The sequence below is a fragment of the Oreochromis aureus genome, linkage group 10, assembly GCF_013358895.1.
Source record: "Oreochromis aureus strain Israel breed Guangdong linkage group 10, ZZ_aureus, whole genome shotgun sequence".
In the NCBI taxonomy this organism is placed as follows: domain Eukaryota; kingdom Metazoa; phylum Chordata; class Actinopteri; order Cichliformes; family Cichlidae; genus Oreochromis; species Oreochromis aureus.
The window spans coordinates 25,148,890-25,163,327 of record NC_052951.1 but is presented as its reverse complement, the minus strand read 5'-3'; the positions used below and the strand labels follow the sequence as shown (position 1 = coordinate 25,163,327).

The 14,438-nt window shown below is 38.3% G+C and overlaps 1 protein-coding gene across 1 annotated transcript in view; it reads left to right on the top strand.

The window, feature by feature from the left end:
• LOC116319030 (core histone macro-H2A.1) overlaps positions 1-14,438 on the top strand; it is a 36,764-nt gene that overhangs the window by 571 nt on the left and 21,755 nt on the right. The gene's annotated exons all lie outside the window — the stretch shown is intronic.

Sequence of the window (14,438 nt, the reverse complement as noted above, 5' to 3'; positions counted from 1 at the left end):
CCTACCTATCAAGCTGTCCTACTGTTACATTACATGCGATTAACCAAACGCCATATTTCCGTTTAAATAGTACACCCTATTATTTCATCCTACCCCGATCTCGTTGCTTTTGTGCCGATCTCGTTCATATTCAGTGTTTTATTTGGTGCTTTTAAAATTTATTTTAGTCCTCCTGCAGTTACTGGACACCACTGCGTTGTTATGTTGAAGAAAGTACTTTTTGCACCACATACTTGTTAATTGCGTGATAACGTTGTGTAGATCGTTTTATTTACTGTATGGATTCGAGCACATGTTGAGATGTCCAATTTTCTCCTTAGTTATGGAGAACAAATACGAACTGCTCATGACTTTCTGTCTGTTGGGTCCTACCCATCTGAATACGATAAGTCCCAGAGGCAAACCGCGCAAAATTCGAGGCTGAAGGTCCAGTATTGTAATGTAAATAACTAAATGTAATTATTGGTTAAATACATGTTATAATTATTTTACATTTTTAAATACAGGAGTGATCAAAACAAAAGAAAAAGCCATGGGGACTATTTCAAGAGTTTCATTCAAGTCCCATCAGGTGGACACACTGGTGTACTCAAGACTCGAACTGCAATGTGTTCCAGATTTTACTGGTATGGAATACCCGGTTGACATTGTTAATTGGGTATGTATTTTTAAAGTTGTCATTTGTATATAGTATGTTAATAGTGCACCAATAGAATGCATAGTTATCCTGAAGACCCGTACCAGATTGATGTACAGTAGGCTTAACACTGTATGCCACTTGATCGAGTATTTTTATAGAACATTTTGCAGTTTTTGTTGTTTAATTAATTGCGATTGTTGGATAATATAAAAAGATCGTTCAATATGTTTAGGGTCCTGGCTGTGACCAGTGTCATCGGGGAAAAGCCATTGGCTGCTGTGCAACCACCTGTGGCGTGTCCAGCGGGTGGCCTGGGGGCACAGCCACCCCCAAACAGACTAGCCACCCCAGGTGCCACCCCGAGCCAAGACAATAAAATCCAATGAAATATCAAATGTACGACTATGTTTTTCACGGTGAAGCTCAAATATCTCAGTGTAGGGTGAATGCAGCATCGAGCTTCTGCGCTATGAGCATCATGTTAGCAAAGGCAGGAGAGCCAAGCACGAAAAGACAGCATCACAGAAAACAGTCGACGAAAGATTTACAGTTTAGCATAGCTGGACTGGCCGCCGAACATGGCGGAGCTCCATCAGCTGCTTGCAGGTGGATGAGGGAAAGGGTAGGCAGGAGGAGGAGACCCGAGGCAGCCGCCAGTCCGAGTGTCAGGTGAACTGAACTGGAAGAAGTTATGACCCTGCAGTCTATCTGGATCGAATATAAACCAAGTTTAGTTGGAGTTTATTTTACGTTGTGACTTTTTACAGTCATTACAATAACAGTACTGCGTATCTGCTAACGCATGACAGTTTCTACACAGCTGGTGGGTGCTGTGATGTTACTGATGGTGAACTTTATTCTATTCATAAGTTTTAGTTAGTAGAGTTTCATGACTCCTTAAAATATGTAATGGTCCCTCATTCAGAGAAAATATTAGTGTTCACGATTGAGCTGAGAGAAGAGGCAGTTTGTCTGGACTTTAGCTGGATGGAAAAAGACACAGCTGGAGTTATTCTGTGCTGCGTTGCAGCTGCTCTCTTCTCTCACTCTCTCCCTCACTGCTGCTTTGATCAGTAAACCGACAAATGATCAGCTGATCGGCTTTTCTCTCTTGTTTTGTTTTATAACGTCACTTTACGCCAGAAAAAGTAAAACCCAGCAGATATCGCGTTAAACAACAGCAGCACCTTTAAGTTTGATCAGCTGTTGTTAGAATGTATTTAATAGTAATTTCTAGTATCAGCTGATGTTTGCGCTGGAGCCACGCCAAAGCTGCTGGTCATGATGTCGGTTTGGATATGTGGTGAGAAACATGCAGATGAAACCAGGAGATGTCCTTACTGAATCATCAGAAAGCTGAACGGGTGATGGAGAAACAGGTTTACCTTTTGGTGACATGAATGAGTTGAAGGGAAGTTATGAGCTGCTTTCTGAGAGACAAATAACACCAGGATCCTTTCTAAGTAGTGACAGCTGGTAACTGTGCAGGCGGATCTAGCAAAAGTGTTAGCCAGGGGGCCAGGTAGGGCATGCAGGGAAGGGGGACAAGAAATACTTTTCATTTACCTTCTCATTTAAATATCTCGCTTTGGTTGGGCCGTAATTATCTGGAATCTGCGAACACGCTTTTGCATCTGAAAATCGATAGAAATCCCACACGTACCAACAACATTCTGTACGTCACTGTCACAACAGCGTTTGTTTTCATTCAAGCGTATGGCTACATACCCAGGTCAGGGCGTCTGTGATCAAAAATGCCCAATTTTTGTCCCGTATAAAGGTAAATATCAGTAGCATTTTAGTAGAAAATAGTAATGTTATCATGTACATTATATATTAATGTGATTCTTTTATCACTGACAGGTGTCACATGTCTGGGAGCTAATCGGAATAGATCTAACTGGACCTCTTCCAAAAACGCTCTAGTGGCTTCCAGTACATTATGACTGCAACAGACTATTTTTCAAAATGGGTTGAGGCTTTTCCATTAAAAGCAAAAGTGCTGCTGAGGTAGCTCATCAGTTGTGCTCAATCATATATAGACATGGCTGTCCAAAACGAATTTTATCCGACCAAGGAAGGGAATTTGTTAACGAGGTAAGTGTTAAGTTTACTTTTTCCATACCTCTTTAGGTAAATACTTGGCCACAGTGTGCCAAGTAGCTGCCAGGCCAAAGGTTTTGTGTGATTGTTTTAAAAAACAATTTTCTTTTTCTTTGAAGCTCAACTCAAGACTTTGCAGCTTAATGAAAATAGATAGAAGTGTCACAGCAGCGCATCACCCTCAGACAAATGGCCTCGACGAAAAGACAAATGACAACATAAAAAGGTATGTTTTATTTGTATGTAACATTTCATTTGCTTTTAAGACACTGTCACTATTGTGGTTTTTTATGTCCACATGTAGAGCCCTGAGAAAATTAGTCAACAGTCAACAGAATGACTGGGATGTGTATCTGGATGCTACACTGTTTTCTTTGAGGTCCAAGGTCCACACCACAACCAAATACACACCATTCCGTTTAATGTATGGGAGAGAGGCTACGATCCTTCTGAAGTTCCTGTCGAAGTCCCAGTAAGTGTTATTAAGGAATTTTATTTATGCAACAACTATGATAATGCATAAATTAAATGTCATCTTAATTGGAAATTGTGCATATTGATATTGGCTGCAGCTTTAATCTTCTCTGCTTAACTTCTATATGCAAGATACATTTAAAAGATAAAGTAAGTGACTAGTTACTTCTTTATGATTGTTTCTTTATGTAAAGTAATAAATGTTGAGGAGACCTTTAAGTATAATGTGTTCACCTATGGAAGTGTATCAAGAGGAAAAAGTGACTATAAAAAATGATATGAGTCTATCTTTGTGGCTTTCTGTGCTCAAAGCTTTATAATAGTATATTTACTTTTAAACATGAGTTATTATAGCTACAATTTTCAGTTCATGTTTCACATGCATTATTTGTCTTTATGATTTTAATAGTAATTTAAAATGTGACAATTTTAGTTGTCCTCCATCATTCTCCTGAGGAGTCGAGTTACGGTGACTTTGTATCTTCTACAAGAGACGCACAAGAGCAAGTTAAAAAAACTGTCGAGGAAAATATGGCAAAGTCCCAAGACTTACAAAAGGAAGCCTATGCCAGACGAGTCCAGAAGAAGTACAGAAACCTTGTGTACAGCGTTGGAGATGAAGTTCTTCTTGAACATGAGGAAACGTGGAAGGAAGGGAGGAAGGTTTGATCCAGATTTTCAGGACCCTACACCATTCAAGACATCACTGGCAAATGTGTGAGATTAAAAACACGGAAGGAGCAACTTTAAAAATCACTACAGCATTGACCATATCAAGCCGTATAGAAGAAGCCACCATGTAAATATCAGTGACAATGAAAAATACCCAACTCACAGTCAGACAGTGAACAGCAGCACAGACCTGAAGATGCCCCCCCTGCCATCCTCCTGCTGACCCTCAGTGCCAGCAAAGTCCAGAGGATACCAGACCTCTATTATTCATTATGCACCCAAAACGGCTGACAAAAAGTTGTTGCTCTACATAAGGAGTTTATTTCTGTTCCAGGACCAGAAACGCGTGGAACAAGAACTTCCTCTCGGAAACAAAGCTTAGAAAGTGAAGGTGGCATAGTGAACAACTCTTTTTGACCCGTTGGTCATTTGTTGCCAGTTTACGTTGTAACTTGATTGACCATTGCATGACTTTGTTTGCATTTTGCAGTCTTCAACTCATATTGGATGTAAAGAAACATGCAACATGCACTGAGCTTGTGGAAGTCTGAAATGGATCTGCCTGTCAGTAATTTTCTTTGCCCACTCGCTGTACCTTTCCTATTTCTCTGCGTGAAAATGCATGTTTATTGTGTTGACTTTTTCCTGTTGTGGCCGTGCTGGCCTTTACCCAGCTTTTCCACTAAAAATCTCATGCATGCCTGAGCTAACTTATCATATTTTTCTTTTCAGTAAAGAGGCTATGGGCTGCAAAAGGATACTGGGCGCTTGGAATCAGTTGTTGGACCATACAAGTTATTTGATTCCTCTTTTCAACACTGCAGGGGTCACGGTGGCTTTCTGATGAGGTAAGATAACTTATCATTATTGACTCTGATTTTGAAGTGCTCTCCTTCTGAAGCATTTGCAGTGCAGACACCATTAATAGTTTAAACTGTGCGGGTAGGTGGGGGTTTATATAGCAAAACTCTGATAAGGTTTCACCCATTCACTTCCATAGAAAAGATTGTTATCAACCACAACACAGATGTTGTGACATCTGTGACATCATAATACCCAGTTCCAGTATATGCAGAAAGAACCTTTATCAGCAATTATATTTCTTTCCAAGTTTTTGTGTACAGCACTCAAGCAGTTACTTCAAAATTGTTGCTGCTGTGTATAAACTCTAACTTTTCAAAACAGGTCATTGATGCATACCTGCAACGTGTTATTGAGAGACGAAGGTAAGTAAGAAATGTCCTTTGCCCAGTTATTTTGAAATACAAAAAAATGTATTTACTGTTCTGTAACATTTTTGTATACTTATACAGAATGCTGTACACCTGCTCTGTTCAGTAGTTGCAAGCTCGTTGTTTTCTGGGCAGTTCAGATGCCTCACCAAAGGTAAGTTGAAAGTTCAGAAGTGGTCCAAAAAGTTGAGTCATTTCTATTTCTGAGGACAGAGTTCGGTTCCTTTAAACAAGACTATATTTGAAAACACCCTGAGACGCAAGGTACCTAAGTAAATCGAATTACTCTGCACTTCCAATCCCACAGATGAAGTTCCCAGTTGAAGACATGTGGCTGTGCCCTGTGAACTTTGGTACACACTGGATTCTTGTGGTATGTGTTTATTTAGTTATTAATTTGCATAATTTGTTGGGAAGCAGTTTCTTGCTCAAAGTGTTATTCTTAAATAGGTTTTCAGTGGCAAAAACTATTGTAATTTTTAATTTATTAACTTTTTCTTTAGATTGTCAACATTTCTGCACAGAAAATACTGCTCATAGACCCCATGGGGAATGAAGGTGTTTATGACAGGAAAATTCTGCGCAACTGGAGGTATGTATGATACTGAGGTATTATTCTTGTATGTTTTATGTTCAGGTATTAAACATAAAACATTTCTTGTTTCATTACAAACATTTTTGTTCAACTAGGAATTTTCTGAGGATGAGAGGGCATGAAGACACCATGGAGTGGCAGTTACACACTATGCAACACAACAAGCAACAGGATTCCAGCAGTTGCGGAGTTTTGCTGTTAAAGGTAACCCTTATTCAAATGATTCCATTTATTGTTAGCTACAATTAGGACTTTACATTATAATAATAATGAGAAATCTCACAGTTTGCAGAACAGTACCTTGCTTTTGGAGAGGTCAGTGAGGTGTTAACCACTACAGAAGCAGTTGTGCTGGAGCTTAATGCAGATAGCTTGCACCCTACTTGAACATCGAGGTAAGTCCAGTAAAGTCCTTATCACATTAGAGTGTGTACTTCCAATTTAAATAGTGCTTTTCAAACAGCACAGTACCAAATAGTGCTTTTCAAACATTTTCAGATAAGACCCTTCTGAAAGTCTAATTAAAAAAAATTCAGGGACTAATTTGCCATGAAGTATTTGTGGAAAAAAATGTACTATTATTTTTTTTTTAATTAATCAATAAATAATGTTTGATTAAAACCTAACCATGAATGTGTTTCAGGGAACGCTGAGGACTACTGCATTGTTTGCTCTATGTTAGATGCTGATGCTGACCGCAGCATGATTGAAATGGTAAAACAAAAACAAAAAGAAACACATAAGTCTTAGTATCATTACTTGCTAATCATGTTTAAAATGTTGACTAATAGTATTCACCAAACATAATATGAGCTATTTATTTTTCCTTTCCAGGTGCAGTGTGAATCTTGCCAAAGATGGGCACATTTTGCATGTGCAAAATATAAAGAGAGCAATCAAGAATATAAATGCAAAAATGTAAGGAAAACACATAACAACTTCAAATAAAAACACCTGTCTTTTTCCCCTCCATGTCTCTTTTGTATTCTTTGTCAACATTAGATGATTGTGTGCTGGAGGCACGTTTTGATAGTGTGATTTGGCCATCTGAACGTCCTACCTAAATAAATCCAAGCAGGAAGCATGTTTTAAATCCAAGCAGGAAGATAGTGTGATTTGGCCATCTGAACGTCCTACCTAAATAAATCCAAGCAGGAAGCATGTTTTGATAGTGTGATTTGGCCATCTGAACGTCCTACCTAAATAAATCCAAGCAGGAAGCATGTTTTCATAGTGTGATTTGGCCATCTGAACGTCCTACCTAAATAAATCCAAGCAGAAGCAGGAAGCATTTGGCCATCTGAACGTTTCAATAGTGGAAAGCATGTTTTCATTGGATTTGGCCATCTGAACGTCCTACCTAAATAAATCCAAGCAGGAAGCATGTTTTCATAGTGTGATTTGGCCATCTGAACGTCCTACCTAAATAAATCCAAGCAGGAAGCATAAGTTTTCATAGTGTGATTTGGCCATCTGAACGTCCTACCTAAATAAATCCAAGCAGGAAGCATGTTTTCATAGTGTGATTTGGCCATCTGAACGTCCTACCTAAATAAATCCAAGCAGGAAGCATGTTTTCATAGTGTGATTTGGCCATCTGAACGTCCTACCTAAATAAATCCAAGCAGGAAGCATGTTTTCATAGTGTGATTTGGCCATCTGAACGTCCTACCTAAATAAATCCAAGCAGGAAGCATGTTTTCATAGTGTGATTTGGCCATCTGAACGTCCTACCTAAATAAATCCAAGCAGGAAGCATGTTTTCATAGTGTGATTTGGCCATCTGAACGTCCTACCTAAATAAATCCAAGCAGGAAGCATGTTTTCATAGTGTGATTTGGCCACCTATAGATATGTCATGGAGCCATTAACCACGTAAGGTAGCATATTCTGATAAGGTAGATTGATAGACAAGACCATAAATTTACGCTACGGTAGCGCTACGGTAGGATGTTTTGACAAGATTTTGTCAGCACCGGTCGCATTAAGTGAATAACGCTGTCAGATTTGCTTGGATATTTTATTTTCGTACTTTAGTCTTTAGGAAATCGTTTTTCATTTAGATTCGCTGAGAAATATAGAAACCAACGACCAGATTAATCATTAATGATCATAACTGTTCGCTGCAGGATCCTTTCTCTTTGTTGAAGCTTCTCAGTGCAGTCGTGTCTACTTGCAGAGTGAAGTTTCAAAGCAGAAACCAATTGTAGCAGGGAAAGCAGGAAAACATGAATCATTTATACTTATATCCTTATATTTGGCTTCTAATGAGCCAGATTGTCTTGTCATTTCTTAACGTGGTCTTTAGCAATAGTTCTCTGGGATTTCTTTCAGCGTTTGTCTCTGGATTCTGGCTCATTTTCACTCCTGTTCTGTCCAGTTCTTGTACCTGACTAATTTCAGAGAACTGGTTTTTGCTTGATAAACACTTAACACTGACCTACAAATGATTCAAACATAGCAAAGGCAGCTAACTCAAGGGATGAATCAATGTTGTGTCTACACATATCAGACAACTTAGCAAAGAACCGATTTTAAATGGTATCTTTGTGCACTTTATTATTAGCAGCTTGTCATAAAACACATTATTTATTCTAATTTCCTCAGTTAAATCTGCAAAAATGCCAAAGAACACAGTTTAACAGCCCTAAAATATATTTCTGCAAGTGGTTATTCCCAAACAATTATTAGCTGAAACGCTACAATAATATACGCACACAATGCATATTTCAGCATGGTGTGCGATGTGTCCTCAAAACAAGGAAACTGAAAGAATAGAGGACAAAAAAAGAAATGGCAAGCCTCCAAAAACTATTTACAGCAAATGAACAATATCTGAAAGTCATGTCCTTAAGAAACAGGAAAAGCTCAAAGCCCACAGGACCTGAGAGATGCATCTGGAACTTCATTTGATCTATCTTCTGGTCACTGAAGCCCAGATTTTAAACCAACATGCAACACCATCTGGAAAGCATCTGACTGGCAACAGCTTCAATTTTCACCATAGCCTGCAGTGATCCCAAACACACGTCCAGTAGAGTAAAAGCATACCTGGATAGAAAAACACACACTGGGACACTAACAGTCATGGATTGGCCTCCCCAGAGCCCAGACCTGAACGTTAACCTGAACAGTGAGATCATCTTAACAGAGAACAGAACAAACAGCAGTCAAGATCCAGAAAAGAGCTTTTAATGAATAGGCTGGCAATTAGCTTTCAACGAAAAATAAAATAACTAAAAGTGTAGATTCAAGAGCACATATTCTTCTTCCACTTGTCTTCTTAGTTCGAGCTCTATAGACGACCGTGACCCAGATGACTGAGAAACTACAGGGGCATGGGAGCACATGATTAAAAAAAAGCATAAAAAACCAAACATTTCACTAATGCAAGAAAATTCCAACCATTTAAAACCAGTGCAGCCACGTTCACTCTCACACAGCTCAGTGAACGCAGACCTGGAACTCTTTCAGCTGTGCTTTCAAACTGAATTAAAATCTTGAACTCTTTATTCATTCAGAGCCATGCTCTCTCCTAACCGCGCCAGCACGCAGTTCCAGTTGACATTCTCGTGGAGATGCTTAAATTTCCAAAGAAACAAGACTTTAGGAAAATGTGTCTGAAGATCTGTACGTCAAAAGCCTATTTGAATGAATGGTGCATAAATATTACATATATGCACATGTGATACTGCTGTGTTTTACTGTAGAAAGCATCTCCTAATAGGCTAGTGGTATATCTGAAAATGCTGTATTACACTGTGGGTCTGTATGCTGTACACATTGTGCTCCTGGCATTCCCTGCAGTAAAAACCACCTCAGGGAAATTAGCTCTCGCTTATTTTTACAACTTACAGATAAAAACAAGAGTTAACAGTGAATACTTTTATTTTAACTGTGAATGTGGAGCTCAGAGTACTGACCCCAAATAAACTACAGTGATCATGGCAAAGGAGGAACATGGCAGTGCATGGTGAAAGTGCATAGTTGTAATTTAAAAAAGTGGGTGTGCTGTTAAAATGTATCCATATACGAAGTAATGCTGTAGAGGGATGGTTCTGCAAAACACTATAAAGAAAAAGAAAAAAATCTTGGGGGGGTTCATGTGAGTTGCTGATCCTAATGGGCTTCACCATTGGTTGTGTAAAATGGTCAGAGGGGCGGTCAGACATTAGTCTGTGGTGGCTGTGGTCGTACCTTTGCTCCACCCCTCGCCTGAACAACAATAAAGCTATAATGCACAGATAACAAGTAAGGCTTTGCACAGACAGTACCTGTAACTATCACTTTTGTTTCTTCTATTTATAGTAAAATATCCTAAAGGCAAAGTATATTGTTATCTAATCACTCAAAGTATTGCTTTAACTCTGAAAGTCCAACCTTCAGTTTGGAAGTACAGTTCTGGGCAACAGTCTTTAGCCACCTTTCATTCCTTTATAGTTTGAGTCCAAGGATCCAAACTTACTTGTAGTTTGTAAAAAAAGTTGTGGAGCAATAGTTTGGTTTTCTGGTGTTTTGAAGGTCTTTCAAAGGTTTCTGTGGACATTGGCTGCTTTTTCAATCCAATCCTTATAACAGAGTGTTTTTTAAGACTTATTGCTGAAAAAAAACAAATTAGTCAAGAACCCATCTTAACCCTTTCATGCATGAATTATGACAACCTCATTCAGGATTTTTTTCTTCAGTATTTTTATTCATCTTTAGGCATGAAAAATAAGATTTTTGAACTTGTATGTGCATTTTGAACTTCATTTTTTTTTAAACATGGCAGGGTATGGAGTGACACATCAGCGTCCAATGTAGTGGTTTATGTGCAAGTATACCATCAACACTGTCACAAATACAAGACAACAGCCTTTGAATAGCTGTCCAATGTAGTGACCAATCTGCGTGAAAGGGTTAAATTTCATCTTTAGACATTTTGTTACTATATAATTTGGTCTTACTTTCTTTAGTTGAATCTATGGAAAATGCCAACAGTAACACAGTTTGACAGGAATAAAATAGAGTTTTTGTACTAATAGGGTGATTTCCAAACAACTATTAGCTGAAACTGCGGAGGCCTAAAAAACTATCTGCAGTAAATAAACAGTATCTGAAAGTTACATTCTTAGAAAATGGGGGAAAAAAATCCTTCAAAGGTCTTAAATATGACCTGAGAGATGCAGCTGACCCTTCAGTTGATCCATCTAAATCTACAATGAAGCCTCAGTAGACCAGAAATGGTCTAAGTGGGAGGGTGGCTGTCAAGAAGCCATTTTTAAGAAAAGGAAACAGTGAGAAAAGGCTGAGGTATGCCAAATTACACAAGAGCCAGACTGAAAATCAGTGGCAGCAGGTCTGATGGTGTGATGAATCAAAATGTAACATTTTTGGATCAACACATCAACATGTACAGAGGAGGTTGGGAAAATGGTACAACAGTAAGCTTCTCCAATCTGGCCCAGTGGACGGCTTTGGAAAATGTGATGGACGGCATAAACTTTAGACCTTTAACTGTATTTTCATAAGTTTTACAGCTTTTGCTACTGATAAAGATCTCCCACGTGATCATTCACACAACACCAAAGTAATTATGAAATAGATAAACAATTACTTATAAATTTCAGGTTTTTACAATGATTTCAAAGTAAAATAAATAAATAATTGAGCATTTTCTGTGAATGAACAAAAATGCTCTGTTTAATTACTGGGTAGGCTGGCGATGAACTACCAGAGCTTTTTCTGCAGTTTAAAACATTTATTCTCTAAATCTTTTAAAATTTTCTAGCTAAATATGAACAAATGAGGGGTGGTCAAACTCTTTCACAGTACTGTACTTCCATGTACAACACTGCAGCTTTACAGAGATGATATGAATGCCTACAGGATGCACGTGCATGCACTTTTCCCTATTTTCCGTGCTGTAACTTCTCGTGCAGTTATCACTTAATACTCCCTAACCAAGAAGACTTTCAGATTTGTCAGCAACATGTGGCTTCGTTTATTATCACCAATCATTGTGAAACAGGCGATCGGCACACTGTAAAAAATATGATTTAAACACTTTTGCGGATAATATGAAAATGTGGAAAGAGAGGTGATGCACTTCTTACATCTCAGAGGAGCTTCTCTCATCTCTAGTCTGTAGATTTATTGCTGTTTATTCTTTTATTGGCTATGATTCTAAATTGTTTAATTAATGCATTTATGACACATTTTATGATATCCTGTACTGATGAAATTGGCAACTGCATTATTTCCTTTGGACGACGCCGTTCCTGTATTACATGACAGATTGTGCTATATCAGCAGTGTAGTCTGCTGACATATTGTCTTTTACTATTTTACTGTTGATATCAGTTAGCCAGAACTGAATGAAAGTCTCGGCAGATTTTATTTTTTAATTAATTTATTATTTCTTTGTATTATCAGCCTACACTTTCAGATCCAGACTCAGACCCTCCAGGAGGGGGCGACAAATTTCAACTCACTCTACTCCCACCATCATGGTGTGACCAAATTTTATTCAAGCCATAGGATCTGATTTTGTGTGCGAGTTTTACTCTGTGTGATTTAATAAAAATAAATTTACAGTGCAGTTTTTTAAATTATAATATTAGTTATTATATTATGTTTTCTGTTATTTCAGTCTTTCTTTTGGTTGGGAATCACAGGAACGAGGAGACATGATCCTCAGTACTTTTCTATTATATTACACACATAAATAACTTAATTGGTTTATCAGAAAACTGAAGTATATATCACAAGTTTAGGTAAAATAGTTTCACTGTAAATGCTGCATAGCAGACTTATACATTTGATGGATTGATTGATTTGTTGTAAAAGTCATCTTAAGTCTGATTTAGGTTTTTATGCACTAAATGAGATCTAGTTAGTCCGATTTCATCCGGTCCCTGCAGCGTATTTTCACACTGATACAAACTTTAGCTCTCTGTATGCCAGATGCAAACAGAGGCGAGCTTACTACACAGCTCAGGTCTGACCTCTGGTGAGAAACTGCGTGCACTGCATCAGTATGGTGCACACATCTATCAGATGCGAGTCCTGCACAGCCTTGACTGTCTTTGAATGTCCTTCAGCTTTTTTTTTTGGTTTGTTTGTTTTCGTGTTAAATCTCCTTTTTTCAGGTTTGATTTGCACATATACAGTTTTTAACAGTCATGAAGTATTAGATGAATTCTGGTACCTACCGAACTACTTACCTAAACAGCTGATAAACCTTTGGATGAAGGGTGGCCAGAGACATTATCTGTTTGTTTTTACAGTTGTTTCTATGCTTTTCCTGCAGCTTAAATATTTTATTCAGATCACGTGGGTGGTGGTGGGATTCCACCGTTTGAGTATTAATGCTTTAATAAATGCCATATTTTATTTAGGACTTCTGCCTGCATATTAGCTGCATAACTTTCTCAGCACCAGGAGATGCACCAAAGATTTAGCTCATACATGTTGAAGACACGTGTTTTATCTTTGGTCTAGGAGTGTAAAAACTAATCTGAAAAACAAAATTTGTCACACAGCATGCTTCGGTTACCCTTACAATAGACGGTGGTGGTAATTCAGGCATCGGTGTAACTTTGTGCTGAACATTGGGGGGGTCAAGATCTAAATAAATAAATAAATCTGGGTAAATTCCAGATGATTAAACATGCAACTATTTTCCTGGTAATAATTGAAATGAGTAAAGAAACAAAGAATCAACAGCCTATTTATGCAAGATAATTCATAATTTTAATGGGGGTTATATTGGTTGGGTCTGATTATTGGGGGGTCATAACCCCCCTAACCCCCCTGGAAATTACGCCCCTTAATTCAGGTGATGAGCTGCCTGATTAAGTGGAAAGAAGAAGAAAACTTTTATTTTTGAAACACATTTTTGGCCTTTTTAGTCTTTAATCTTTTGGTCACCTGCTCAACGCAGTGAGTTAAACCAGCACCCAAGAAGAAGACCTTTCTGATGCACTCAGTGACCTTAAGCATCTTGCAGAGGGAACAGCAGGGCCAGGTTCAGGTCTCACGTGTAAAAGCTAAACTATTAAAGATACTATTCTATCACAGTGACAGAAATCTGACAACAGTGAGATAAATGATGAAGCCCATAAGTCTATTAACTGAGCCTCCTCCTTCTGTTGCTGCTTAAATTTCTGACAAAGCAGACCAGTGAGCTAATCTTTTCTCTCTGTACGGACAGAAGCTCAGACTATCCTGTGAGCAAACATTCTGCGGCACTGTGCTGAGCACTGCACCACATCATGGGCTTTGCGCACCCGTCTGGTTAGAGCAGCAGTGATGCTAAAATCCAGTGGATATCTGCAAGCAATATTTAGATACACATTAGGATTATGCAGTTAAAAGTCCATGTAGATCAACTGAAATATGTAGCAAATCACCGCTATATTTTTTCTACACTTACTACTCCATCTACTACTACTACTACTACTACTACATCTACTACTCCACTTACTACTCTACAAGTACTACAGGCCTCTGGACTGTGCTGAAATTGTAAGCTGTATAAGCCTCAGTTGTGTTTTCATATCATGAAATGAACAAAAAAAAGTTTAACAAAAGTTTGCATTAACTGTTTTGCAATCACAGCCCTTTTCATTCATACTTGCACAGATATGCAAAAGCAAAGGTGATATGCAGAGCTGCAGGAATGGCATGGTATGATGACTCATAACATGAAGATATGGGAAAGAGCTAATGATCAGTAAGC